This window comes from Castor canadensis, chromosome 1, assembly GCF_047511655.1.
Source record: "Castor canadensis chromosome 1, mCasCan1.hap1v2, whole genome shotgun sequence".
Lineage (NCBI taxonomy): Eukaryota > Metazoa > Chordata > Mammalia > Rodentia > Castoridae > Castor > Castor canadensis.
Window position 1 is genome coordinate 34,445,009 of NC_133386.1, and position 13,335 is coordinate 34,458,343.

At 35.6% G+C, this 13,335-nt stretch overlaps 1 protein-coding gene across 1 annotated transcript in view; it reads right to left on the bottom strand.

The window, feature by feature from the left end:
- Window positions 1-12,827, bottom strand: part of Lama2 (laminin subunit alpha 2) — a 630,868-nt gene extending 618,041 nt beyond the window's left edge. The window contains exon 1 of the mRNA XM_074074982.1: window positions 12,807-12,827. The gene's annotated coding sequence lies outside the window, so the exon portion shown is untranslated. The remainder of the gene's footprint in view (window positions 1-12,806) is intronic.
- Between the last annotated feature and the right edge of the window lie 508 nt (window positions 12,828-13,335).

The window sequence follows — 13,335 nt, forward strand, 5'->3', positions numbered from 1 at the left end:
AGAGTTAGGATAAACAGCTGAGTCAGGTCTTTGAAGTAAAAACAACAGAACTCAATAGACAACTAAATCTGGAATCAGTTATGAGATAAAAGAGCAAAGTTGTAAACAGGTTCAAACTCCTACTTGGATATCATGGCATGACTGCAGTGGAGAATTTCAGAGAAAGAACATGTTTTCATCTCCCACAGTTTGAATATGGTTTGTCCCCACCAAAACTTACTTTAAGTCTTGGTACCCAATGTGGCAGTGTTGGAAGCGGGGGCCTAATGGAAGTATGGGTAATTGGGGTGTAGTCCTTATGAATGGATTGATGTTGTCCCTATGTGAGTGGATTAGTTACTAAGAGAGTGAGTTGCCATAAGGCAAGTTGTCTCTCATGCTCTCTCTCTTCTTCACCCACCCTCTTCTCTTCCCCTTTTGACCATGAGTTGAAGTTGCATGTGGCCCTCACGAGATCCAACTGCCCCATCTTGGACTTTCTAGTCTCCAGAACCAAGAGTCAAAATAACCCTCATTTCTTTACAAATTACCCATCTCAAGGGTTCTAACAACAGAAAACAAAGACAGTATCCATGAAAAATAATGAATTCATTTCATTAACCTACTTTTTACCTTGTTTCTGAAAACTGGGATTATGCAGGAGAAAGTCATAATCTCAGTTTTCAAAAACAAGGGAAAAAGTAAGAGCAGGATCAGTAGTCATGGTGATAATATTCAGTCCCAGTCTACTGAACAAGAGGTACTTTTTCCTTTCATGTCAAAACCAGTTCTAGAACAAAGATAATGAAGTCAAGAGGCAATGAATGACAAAAACTGCTGGGAAAGCTGGTTAGCAGTCTGCAAAAAACTGAAACTAGATCCATGTATATCACCCTATACCAATAGTAACTCAAAATGGATCAAGGATCTTAATATCAGACCACAAACTCTAAAGTTGATACAGGAAAGAGTAGGAAATACTCTGGAGTTAGTAGGTACAGGTAAGAACTTTCTCAACGAAACCCCAGCAGCACAGCAACTAAGAGATAGCATAGATAAATGGGACCTCATAAAACTAAAAAGCTTCTGTCCATCAAAAGAAATGGTCTCTTAACTGAAGAGAATACCCACAGAGTGGGAGAAAATATATGCCAGCACACATCAGACAAAGGACTGATAACCAGAATATATGGGGAACTTAAAAAACTAAATTCTTCCAAAACTAATGAACCAATAAAGAAATGGGCAAGTGAACTAAACAGAACTTTCTCAAAAGAAGAAATTCAAATGGCCAAAAAACACATGAAAAAATGCTCACCATCTCTAGCAATAAAGGAAATGCAAATTAAAACCACACTAAGATTCCACCTCACCCCTGTTAGAATAGCCATCATTAGCAACACCACCACCAACAGGTGTTGGCGAGGATGTGGGGAAAAAGGAACCCTCTTACACTGTTGGTGGGAATGTAAACTAGTACAACCACTCTGGAAAAAAATGTGGAGGCTACTTAAAAAGCTAGACATTGATCTACCATTTGATCCAGCAATACCACTCTTGGGGATATACCCAAAAGACTGTGACACAGGTTACTGCAGAGGCACCTGTACACCCATGTTTATTACATCACTATTCACAATAGCTAAGTTATGGAAACAGCCAAGATGCCCCACCACTAACAAATGGATTAAGAAAATGTGGTATCTATACACAATGGAATTTTATGCAGCCATGAAGAAGAATGAAATGTTATCATTTGCTAGTAAATGGATGGAACTGGAGAACATCATTCTGAGTGAGGTTAGCCTGGCCCAAAAGACCAAAAATTGTATGTTCTCCCTCATATGCAGACATTAGATCAAGGGCAAACACAACAAGGGGATGGGACTTTGAGCACATGATAAAAACGGGAGCACACAAGGGAGGGGTGAGGATAGGTAAGACACGTAAAAAACTAGCTAACATTTGTTGCCCTTATCACAGAGAAACTAAAGCAGATACCTTAAAAGCAACCGAGGCCAATAGGAAAAGGGGACCAGGAACTAGAGAAAAGGTTAGATCAAAAGAATTAACCTAGAAGGTAACACACACGCACAGGAAATCAATGTGAGTCAACTCCCTGTATAGCTATCCTTATCTCAACTAGCAAAAACCCTTGTTCCTTCCTATTATTGCTTATACTCTCTCTTCAACAAAATTAGAGATAAGGTCAAAATAGTTTCTGCCGGGTATTGAGGGGGTGAGGGGGAGAAGGAGGGGGCAGAGTGGGTGGTAAGGGAGGGGGTGGGGGCAGGGGGGAGAAGTGACCCAACCGTTGTATGCACATACGAATAATAAAACAATTTTAAAAAAAAGCAAGAAAGAAAAAAGAGGCAATGAATGCAAGAAAATAAAAATTATTGCGCCTGGAGAACCAGTCTCAACATGACACCCAATTAAATAATTATGTCTACTTGACTTTTTTATTATCTTTGTAGTACTTGGAATCAAACCCAGCACCTCATGATGCTAGGTGAGTACTCTATTTCTGAGCCACATTTCCAGCCCATGTTCATACTGAGTACAATAAGTGTTAACATATATGTGTCCTCTAACAACTCCAAGGAAAAACTGATCCATTTATCAGGCAGAGTTTTTCGTGGAACAACTGAAGTCAACATTTCTAAAATAAGCAAAAAAAATATTGGAAGACTATGACTGTGATTTAATTTACTAAAAAAAAATTTACTTAAGATAATTGAAAAATATCAAATTTAGGGCAATATAGGAAGGCTACTTGTGACATGGATCTTCCATATATTTCTTATAAGTAGATTTCATACTTCTGAAATCTAATGACTTGAAGCAACCTGAGAAACTGCTCTTCTAAAGGCTTCCATGTATAATGTGAGCTTCCTACATCATAAGGGGACTCCTGGGTGTTTCTTTATCCATTCATTCTACATGCCCCACATAACCAGCGTAACCTGTAAAAAACGTTACGGCTGACATGCAAATGATGTAGCAGGGAAACAGTTATCTTCTTCTTGAAACACATAACATGCTGTTCTTTGCCTTTAGGTTCATTAATTGTCCCTCCCTGTTGTTGTACATCTATTTGGTTAGTATTTTAAGGTTACAGCGCTAATAAATGGACTACTGTCTACATTCTTTACCAAAATGAAATAATATTGAGAGCTACAGCTCCAGTATCCCTGGATTATGATTCCAGGTGTCCATAGAAATTACTCAGTACCTCCATCCAGTCCATTCCCATTCATTTATCTCATATAAGCTTACAAACAGTTCACCATTCTTGGTCCAGCATCTCCCTAAAATTTGTTACCTACCAAGGCCCACTGAGGTGGCTCCTTGAAATAATACTGCTGTCTGTGCCCACCAGGAAAATATTTCCAGATAAAGTTAGCTTCTTTTCTTGCTTACAAAGCTGCAAACTCACTAGGGAACAAAATGACACTGAATTTCCTTCAATCTTCACTATGTCTGTATCATGCTGTGTTGCTTAGTAAAAATAAACAAGTAGAATGAGCCTTTCTCTGTGCGTGTCACATTTCAGACATGAACCAACATTGCTGGAGCCTCCTTCATTTCATGAAGTCCTTTGTAAAGAGGGTTCTTTTAATTAAAGGTTGCTGCCCATCTATGTACAAGCTCAAATATAATCTTGAAGTCTTTCTCATCACTTCTCCACCCTTCTACTCCAACCAACCACAAACTATCCTTAAGCCCTTTCCCTTTCACGTAAATCAATTCATGCAGTGCCTGACTTAGTAGTAATCCTTTATGCATATAGTATACAATACTGTGACTGTTGAATTATCTGAGCCCACTCTTTGAAGAATTTTTAAGAAATATTAGTACCATGATCTTTCTGGGAACTTTTAAGCATGTTTTTTTCTGAAGATATACAAAATATCAAGGCATTCTTCCTGGAACTTTCCAATCCTTACAGTTTTCTTCCTCCAAATATAGTCATATACAAATCCATGTTTATTCATTCTGTGTAAGTCATTACATGTGGATAAAAATGCATAAAGAACTGAAGAATTGTTTTGGTTCTAAAGTCTTAAAAGATTTGGATCCAAATTTTATATTTTGTTCATTTTAACTGTAAACAGAGTTGCCTTTATTGGTCATCTGTCATCTTGTAAAACAAACCGATCTGGCTTATATTTTATAATGGCTAATTTTATGTGTCAATTTGACTCGGTCCATGGATGCCCAGACATTTGATCAAACTATTCTCTGTGTGTCTGTGAGGGTGTTTTGAATGACATTAATGTTTGAATAGTAGATTGATAAAGCAGGTAGCTCTCCCAAATGTGGATAGGTCCCACCTAATCAGTTAAACTCCTGAATAGAGCAAAAACATTGACTCTCTTCCAAGGAAGAGAAAATTCTTCTTATCTTAGTATCTTCAAGCTAGGACACTGTTTTTTTCTTGCTCTGTGACTCAAACTGAATCATTGGCTCTTCTTGAGTTTCAAGCCACCAGCCAGCCTTCTAGACTAGAGCTATACTATCAGCTCACATGGTTCTGAGGCCTAACTAGGTTAGAACTAAACCATCAATTCTCCAGTTTCTCTCCAGTTTCTGCCAAGGCAGTTCTGGGGAATTGTCAGCCTCCATGATCATGTGAGACAATTCTTTATAACGGATTATCTATTTATCTAACTAACTAGCTAGCTAGCTATTCTTTCTTTGTGATATGGTTTTCTGAGATAGGCTTTCTCACTTTGTAGCTCAGGCATTCCCAGAACTCGTAATGTAACCCAGATTGGCCTTGAACTTATGATCCTCCCACCTCAGTCTCATGAGTGCTGGGATTACATGTGTGTACCACCACAGCTGGATCTATCTATTCATTGTATAAATTCTGTTAATTTTGTTTCTCTGGAGATCTTTAAATCCTACTGCACATCAACTATGTTCCCAAGCTCATTCAGATTGGGGCTTTACCTCAGCTTATCCATGGAGATTCTGCTAAAACTAACAAGACAGAAGAAGAATGTTAGCTCTTCCTTCCCTCTTCAGATACAGTTGTCAATCATGGAGCTCTATTTGGAATAAGAAGTGAGGTTGCTCATGGCACCAGAAAAATTGGAGCAATTAAACCATCTACAACTTTGATCTATGTCACTCTAACATTCCTTAACCATTTACTATTCTCCCAGGTCCAGAAGCCCAATGTTAACATGCTTCCAGATGGAAAGATGTTTGAAATCAGCATGATGGATTCACATGACAAGTGTCTTCCACAAGCCAATAGAAGCTGTATTTTAGGAGATTTATTTATGCATTCATTTATTAAGATACATTCTTAAGAAGTAACCAGTCCTATAATAAATAATATACTCCATTAGAACACGTTAACAAGTACAAAGTTGCTCACAGTCTTCTAAGAATATTATATTTCTAGATCCATACACTTCAATAAAATCAACATGAAAAAGGAAGACAACCTCTGGGAATATAAGTTTGTTTTGAGAAGAAAAACAATTGATTTACTTAATGCATGCAGATATGTTCTTTAAATGTGTTTTATTTCTATATACAATTCAAAATGTATAGTTAAATTTACAGAATCTCCAAGATTAGTTTCCATGATTTTTGTGATTCATTTTCCTGACTTTGAAAAAAGTTCCCTTAGTGGATTTTTTTTTATCACCTAGACAGCATGAGTTGGCACCTTTCCTAAACACATTGTTAATTTCAGCTTCCATATCTACCATTCCACTATGCTGCCCCTGTATTCTAAGAGAAATCAAGAGTGAGAGTAAGACTTCTGATTGACCTGTCACTCAGCACATTTACATTTCCTTGTGTAGTGATTGATTTAAATGTAGGGAAGGGACCTTGGCTGATCCAAACAGAAGTTTGATTTTAGAAAGTGAAATTTTTTAGAAAGCTGGGAAAGAAACACTGCTATTCTGGATGACATGTTGTAATAAAGTCTGGAACTGATGCAGTTATTTTGTCATCATGAAGGAAGCTCTATGGTAAAGTTGACAATGCAAGGAAGAATAAAAATGCCATAAAAATAAGAACAAACAAACAAAAAATACCCTGGGTCTTTAGAGATACCATTAACTTATTGAATATAACCAACTCAGAAGCTCAACCTGGCTTCAAAGTTATATACTCATGAAAGCCCATAAATCTCCTTTAACGTTTAAGCTGCTTTCACTTGAGTCATTTTTATATGCAATGTAAACAATACCATATAAAGTGGTAAAATAGCTAATGCATATTAGCCATGGATATGAATTTCTGATTAAAGAAGTATTTCCCCAAATGTCCTACTTTTTAAATATGATACTTGGTAAAAATGACTAATTCTTAGGGTCAAAATTAAAATATTTTATTTTCCATTTCTCAAGTGTTTCTCTAAATGAAAAGGGTAATCAATTCTTATAAACTTATATTAGTATTTTTGAAAGTCTACATAGTTCTTGCTTCACCTTGGAGATTACATATACCATCTGTTTCACTAATGATGAGAACAGATAAAGACGCTAGTATTTTAGAATTCCTTAGAATTTAATTAGAAAAACTCCTAACATTTAGGGATTTTTTTTTTCTAAAATCTCACCCAAATTGTCATGCTATGAAATTATATACTTTTATAAAGAAGTAGACTATTTAATATTAAAACCTTATTTCTCAATACTCATCAATAATAAATTATTTTTAAAGTTCAATAATTATAAAAGAGAAATATGAAGTCTTAAAAATATTTAATCTATTGTTATTCTCAGTAATATCATGCACTAAGTTATTTCACATTCTAAAATATGAGAATGTTGCACATTGTATTATTTAATTGTGGTGTATGATACCTAATGATATAGATATTGAGAAATTTGATACTTATAGACAACTATACATTATCTTTGTTTAGTTATTTTATGTATATACAACATAAGCTATAGAGTGCTAATTACAGTATCAGTAATAATTTAAATATTTAAATCTCTGAACAATCAAAAATACCTTTTCAAATATTTCTCATGTTAATCCTTGCAGTTAGATTATTCTTCATTTTACAAGCAACAAAAGTTTATAGATGCTCAATAGCTTGATCAAGTTAAACAGGTAGCAAGGAGAGGGCCAAGAATCAAATCCATAGAAACCAACCTCAAGCTTACATGATTAGTCAGTTCATAATTCTTTCTTTGAAGATGCCAATATTTTTAGTATTTTTCCATCCTTTTCCAATTTAAAATTTAGCAAAATAAAAATAAAATAATTCTTACTAATATTGGAAGAGAAAGATGACAAAAAAAGCAATTATACAAGTAGAAATAAATCTAGCAATCAAGCTAAATTAGTGATGTATGTTCTGGACAAATGATATACTAAGGAGATAATGAATTATAGAGTTTATATGCTCAAGTAGATTGAGCATTAAAATATTGGTTGAAGAAGATGAAGTTTTAGAAGCTATTTAAAAGATGAATTTTCATGCTGATCATAACATATTTCATTGTAGAAAGCCAAGATACTATGTAAAAATAGGAATAAATTAAGTAAGATCTTAGATTTCTTCTTAGTTGTAATTATTCCAATTACTATATTCCATAAAGCTATTTCTAACTTTTGCTGTTCATTATACATAATAAATATTTGGTGACTTTCCATCATTCTATCAGAATTCATTTACTTTGTCAATAAATATAGTTCATGATAACACAACGTCCTGAAAATAGCATCCAATTATATCAAATCCAAGCACCATCCAGATACCTTAGCAGTTTCTGAAATTGTACAGCTCTTTCCAAAAACAGAAAGACTTTGTCACCCTGGGAATAGTGCCAAGACTTTGCTGTCAAGGCTTTCTCAAAGAACAAGATCCCAGTAGGGCACCTCCTCCACAAAAATTGGAAAAATATCTCACATCAGCCATGGATTTTCCATGACACTGAGCACAAGTTCAGGAAAAATTAATTGACTACCATTAAACAAATGTATCAGTCAGAACTTACTTTTGCTAAAATTTAAATTTGTAACCCAATATTTCTCTGTACTGAGTCTCTATTTTGGGTAAATTTCTTAGCTCATGATTGTTTACTGTTCATTTGAACTCCAATTTTTTGCATATATTTACTTCTTCATGATTTTATTTCAGAAACAGAAGAATACAAAATATTTCACAGCAGTGCTTGACATACAAGTGTTTTTGTTTGTAAATAGTGTGTCTGAGTGGTTGTAATGACTATAATCTCAATCCCACTGCATTTTCTTTGCTGTTTTTTTTTTTTGCTGTTATTCCTTGAACATCCTTCCTTCCCTCCCATCCCTCAACCCCTGACATACATTCTCCCTTCTCTACTCATTCCATTGTCACTCTAATGTTATCTGGCTTCTGGACTGAAATGTTTCCTAACAACACCCTTGGTCACCAAAGACGTGATAAGTTCAAATAAGATTAGTTGAGTAGGGCCCTAACCAATATGACCTACGACTAATGCCTTTATAAAATGGCAAAGAGATACCAGGAATGCCCAGGCACAGAGAAAAGGCCATGTGAGGACACAGCACAATGACAACCATCTGCCAAGCAAGGCAAATGGCTTTTACCAGAAACCAATCCTGCCAACACTTTGATCTCCCAGAATTGTAGAAAATAAACCTCTATTGTTTAAGACATTCGGTGTGTGGTATTTTGTTATGGCTGTTCTAGAAAGCTAATATGTCCCTTAATCACTGTGAAAAAGCAGGTCTTCAAATCTATTTCAGTTTTCAGATTTAATAAGATGGCATTTCATTGGCCCTATCACTTTTCAGGCCTATCTCAATTTGATAATAAAATACTGATTTATTCCATATGGAGAAAATTGCATGTTGTAAAGAAACTACAGATACACAAACATGGAATGGCAATCACTTTGTGATATAGAAAAAACTTCATACTCATTCAGAATAATCATCTCCAGTAAAGAAACTGGAGCTTCACTCTTTTTATTCCCAAGTGTCGGCACATCATAGGTACTCATTCTAAATTATTGCAGAATAGTTGAATTGATGACTGAATGAATTCATATTTTATTTTATAGTTGTGATCCTCAGAGTGGAACTTCTAAGAAAGGCTCATCACCAAACTGCAGATTCCCTGAATCAAAAATTCTGGGGCCCAGAAATCTGATTTTAACAGATTCAGGTGATTGGGAAGCAGGCTAACATTTGAGAACCACTGCTTTAGAGTCACTGCAAATCCAAGCATCCCAACATTAAACAAATGACGTAGAAAAAGCATGTGTAGAGAAAGAGTTCCTAATCTTATAAACAAATTCTTTTCTCCAGGTATTAGTTTAGTAACAGTTGTTGCTTCCACAATTATCATTTGGATTCTAAATCTTTCATTATCATAAATAGCAACCCACTAATAAAGTAGTACATAAATATTGATACTATAGTAATAAACGGTAACTCTTTAAGTAATAAGAGTTACTTAACTCTTATTTACCATTTAAACTATTTAAGGTAGTCTTTCAAAAAGTACGCAAGGCAATAGTTTGCAGGTATATGGTGTACTTTTAGTAACATTTGTCAAACATTAATATCAGTACTAATTCTTTTAAAACAGCACATCTGGCTGTTGGAGTGGCTCAGTTGCAAGAGTGCCTGCCTAGCAAGTGTGAGGGCCTGAGTTCAAACCCCAGTGCTGCCAATAATAAAAAAATTAGAACACACACCTAGACTCAGGTGTGGTTGTACACACTTATAGTCCCAGAAACTTGGAAGTGTGAGGACAGAAGGTCACTTGAGCCCAGGAGTTTTAGCATGGGCATCATTCTGGGACCCCAATTAAAAAATACTCACCTTGTAACTAAATGGAAGAAAAGACTCAAGCACAAAATAATTTCCAGATGTTTTCTTGTCTTCTATAACTCAGTGAATGATTCTCAACCACGTAAGAATTTGTATAATTAAATAAACTAGTAAAAATAAATTTTCTCCAAAAATTATTTCCTCATTCAATTTTCTTCTTCTCTAACTTCCACAGTCTGGAAGCAATGAGTTTTAGCTATCAAAAGAAATACATCAGATTCACAAACCCTTGTAAGAATTCTTAAACATATGTAAACAGTTTCCTTGAAATCAAGTTCAGCAGTTAATATCTCAGTATGTGAATATTTTTATTTCGTAGTGTAAATAATGTTCAAAGAGTACTAGAAAAAATATAAGCATGAGTCTCTGCTACTCACCAAACATCACTGGTAGTATACAATCTCCTCATTGGAGTCAAAAATTGCATTAAATATCAAACATTGTATTTATCCCATCCATAAAATATGTATGAACTTGCTAGGTCTGTGGTCATGGCCTGTGAAACCATTGTGTTACAAAAGACCACTGCCTTTTTAAAACACAAACTAAGATTTGGAATTTTTCATGTGCCTCTTCAGACCACGTAAGTCACTGTGCTGTTGCTGAATAATTATTAAGCCCAGGTTTGCCACCAAGTTGATCAACCAGGTTTGTAGATAGAAGACTGTGGTTCCTTGGAGTCTACTGGATTAACTTGTAAGCTAAGTAAATTTTTTATGTAAAATAATCAGGAAAAAATGATGGAGAAAAATGATTTTTCAAGATATTTGCAACAACTATCGTAAGATATGGACTTAAACATTTCTATTTAAGACAAATAGAAAATCTGTACGGTAATGTTAATACTTCTGTGATTTGTTACCTACATTCAACATGAAGGAAATGCTAAATCTGTGTTAAAATTAGGAAGTATACAAGATCCCATTTTTTAATCCATGTTAATCAACTGCCTGAATTCTATAGAACTGGGACCTCACTAAGTCAAGACTTCTGATGTGGAGGAAAATTTTATACAATGCCATAAATAAAGATTTATCTGTCAAGGGATGAGTGTGGGAAATTCCACAAGACACATAATTTAGTTACATCAACATCAACTATGTGTACGTGTGTGTGTGTGTGTGTGTGTGTGTGTGTGTGTGTGTGTATTGGAAACAGGAAAAAATAAATGCAGACTTAGTAATTGATTAAATTTGTTTTGCTAAAAGTAATGACAGTGTTGTGACTGGCTTAAGAAGATGTGACTAGGTTTTTTAAAACTTCCTATCTAATACAGGTACAGATTAAAGGGGGTTTCTTCTTGTTTTGTTGTTATGTTATTGTTTGGTGATACAAGGTTTGAACTCAGGGCCACCTGAACCATACTGCCAGGTCTTTTCTGCTATAGTTATTTTTCAAATAGAGTCTGACATTTTTGCCTGGGGCAAATGTCAGCCCACAATCCTCAAACCTATGCCTCCTCTTAGCTGGGATTACAAGCACACACCACTATGGCCACCTTCTAGGATGCAATGGGTTCTTGCTAACTTTTTGATTTTAGCCAAATGGCCTCAAACATGATCCTCCTCATCTCAGCCTCCCAAGTAACTGGAGTTACAAATGAAAATCATCACACTGGGCCCTAAATTATAGTTCTCATCTAAAAAATTAATGTTATTTTAGATTTGCTTAAAGTACAGGAGGAAAAAAGTAGAGAAGCAATTGACAAAATAAGAATAATAGAACATTAATAGCTACGCTGAGTAGATGAGTTACATAATACTATTCTTTATCATACAGAGGTATAAATCAAAGCATCTCGCTTCACTATTTTTTATCATCTCTCTCAATTCTTGACAAGGGGATTCCCTATTATCTCACTGTTGGGTTGCCAGCAGGAATCCATGCTGCCAACTTGAACACTGGGCAAACCAGGCTGTGCAAAGGAATTAACACTCTAAGGGCAACCCTTGACCTTAGGGATGGGGACTGATGAAAAATTTCCCTTTTCCTAATCCTCCAGAAGACAATTCTGAAGAAGAGGGTGTTAAACAAACTCCTCACAGATCTCTAGTGGAACTTAACCCCAGTATCTCACAGTGATCAGCTCGGTAACTACCCTTAGCTTATGGATTTCTCAGTCCAAGTCACTCTCCTGTACCTTGGAATTACATAATAAAATAAACTGTCTAGACATAAGCCCCAGTCTCAAGCCCTGCTTCTTGGGGAACTAAATAAAAAGAGTGAAAGGGAAGTTAGATTACATACTGCAATGAAATTTTATACATTAAACAAATCAGTTAAAATACAAAGTCAATTGAGTTCTCTGGGAAACAGACTCTAAGACAAACATTAGAGGTCAAGAGTTTTACTGAGTGAGAATGTCTATAAAAGATAAAAGTTGGAGGAAGAAGGATCTACCCAAAATAGAGTTGAGAGCACTATGAAAATCTCACACTTAGGGAAAAAAAGGAAGCATAAAAAAGATCGGACTGGGAGATCTTTCAACCATGACACAAAGTTGACAACATCACAGCCAACCCTATAGTGAGCAAGCAAGGTCCCTCAACAGAGTCCTATATAAGCAAGTAGGCAGAGATCAGCAACCCAGCATGCTCATTCATTGACAAGGGGCTGTCTGAGGTTAGCACAGACTTAGGTCAAAAGCTGGGAAAGATACCGAAGATGCTCACTGCATTCATTGCAGGTACTCAGCAAGCTGTTCCTTGAATGGAGATTCAAAAGGCCCACTTCCATAGCTGCCAAAGGAACATTTTAGAAAAAAAAATTAATTCTTGTATTTTATTACTTCTCTTCTTCATAAACCCTCAGTGAAAAGGAATATAAAGTCAAAGATAAAATGTAGTAATCATTAAGAAGTACAACTACACATTGTTGGTCACTCATACTGAAATCTACAAAAACCTGCCAGGTGTGTAGACTTTAACAGTATTCTGTAGTCATGTTTAGAGATGAGGAAATTGGGAGTACAGATGTCAAAAATAAGCTTTACTTACGAGTCTAAAGGAAGACATTATTGATGGACATGGTTCTACAACACTCTTTCTATGGAAGGCAAAGCAGCCACTGCAGCAAAAGAATTCCTGGAATCCCAGAGAAGGGGTCCATGAAGTCCACAAGGCAGTGAAGTGACATGGGGTTCCTGTAGCAGTGCTCAGTGGGGAAGAGGAACAAATGTCCTTGTAACTCTTACTCTACACTTGGCTTTAGTCAAGGCTGGTGTAGTTCAACTCCTAAAGACACACAAAGAAAGAAAAAGGAAGTAGCAATCAGTTATCAACACCAGAACATTTCTCATGGGCTGAGGCTCTCATTCCAAAATACTCTTTTCTGGCTTTATTGAATACGTGGATAAATAAGAAGTGAGCCATTAGAAAGGTAATGTGATTGTCCATAACTAACTGAAGCTAACTATTCTCTTAAGAACAGTAATAAAATAGGTAAGTCCACACAAATTACCTACACATAAGATATTATTTAAAAAACCAAGAGACAAAAACAAACTGAAGATACATAGTTGCATTG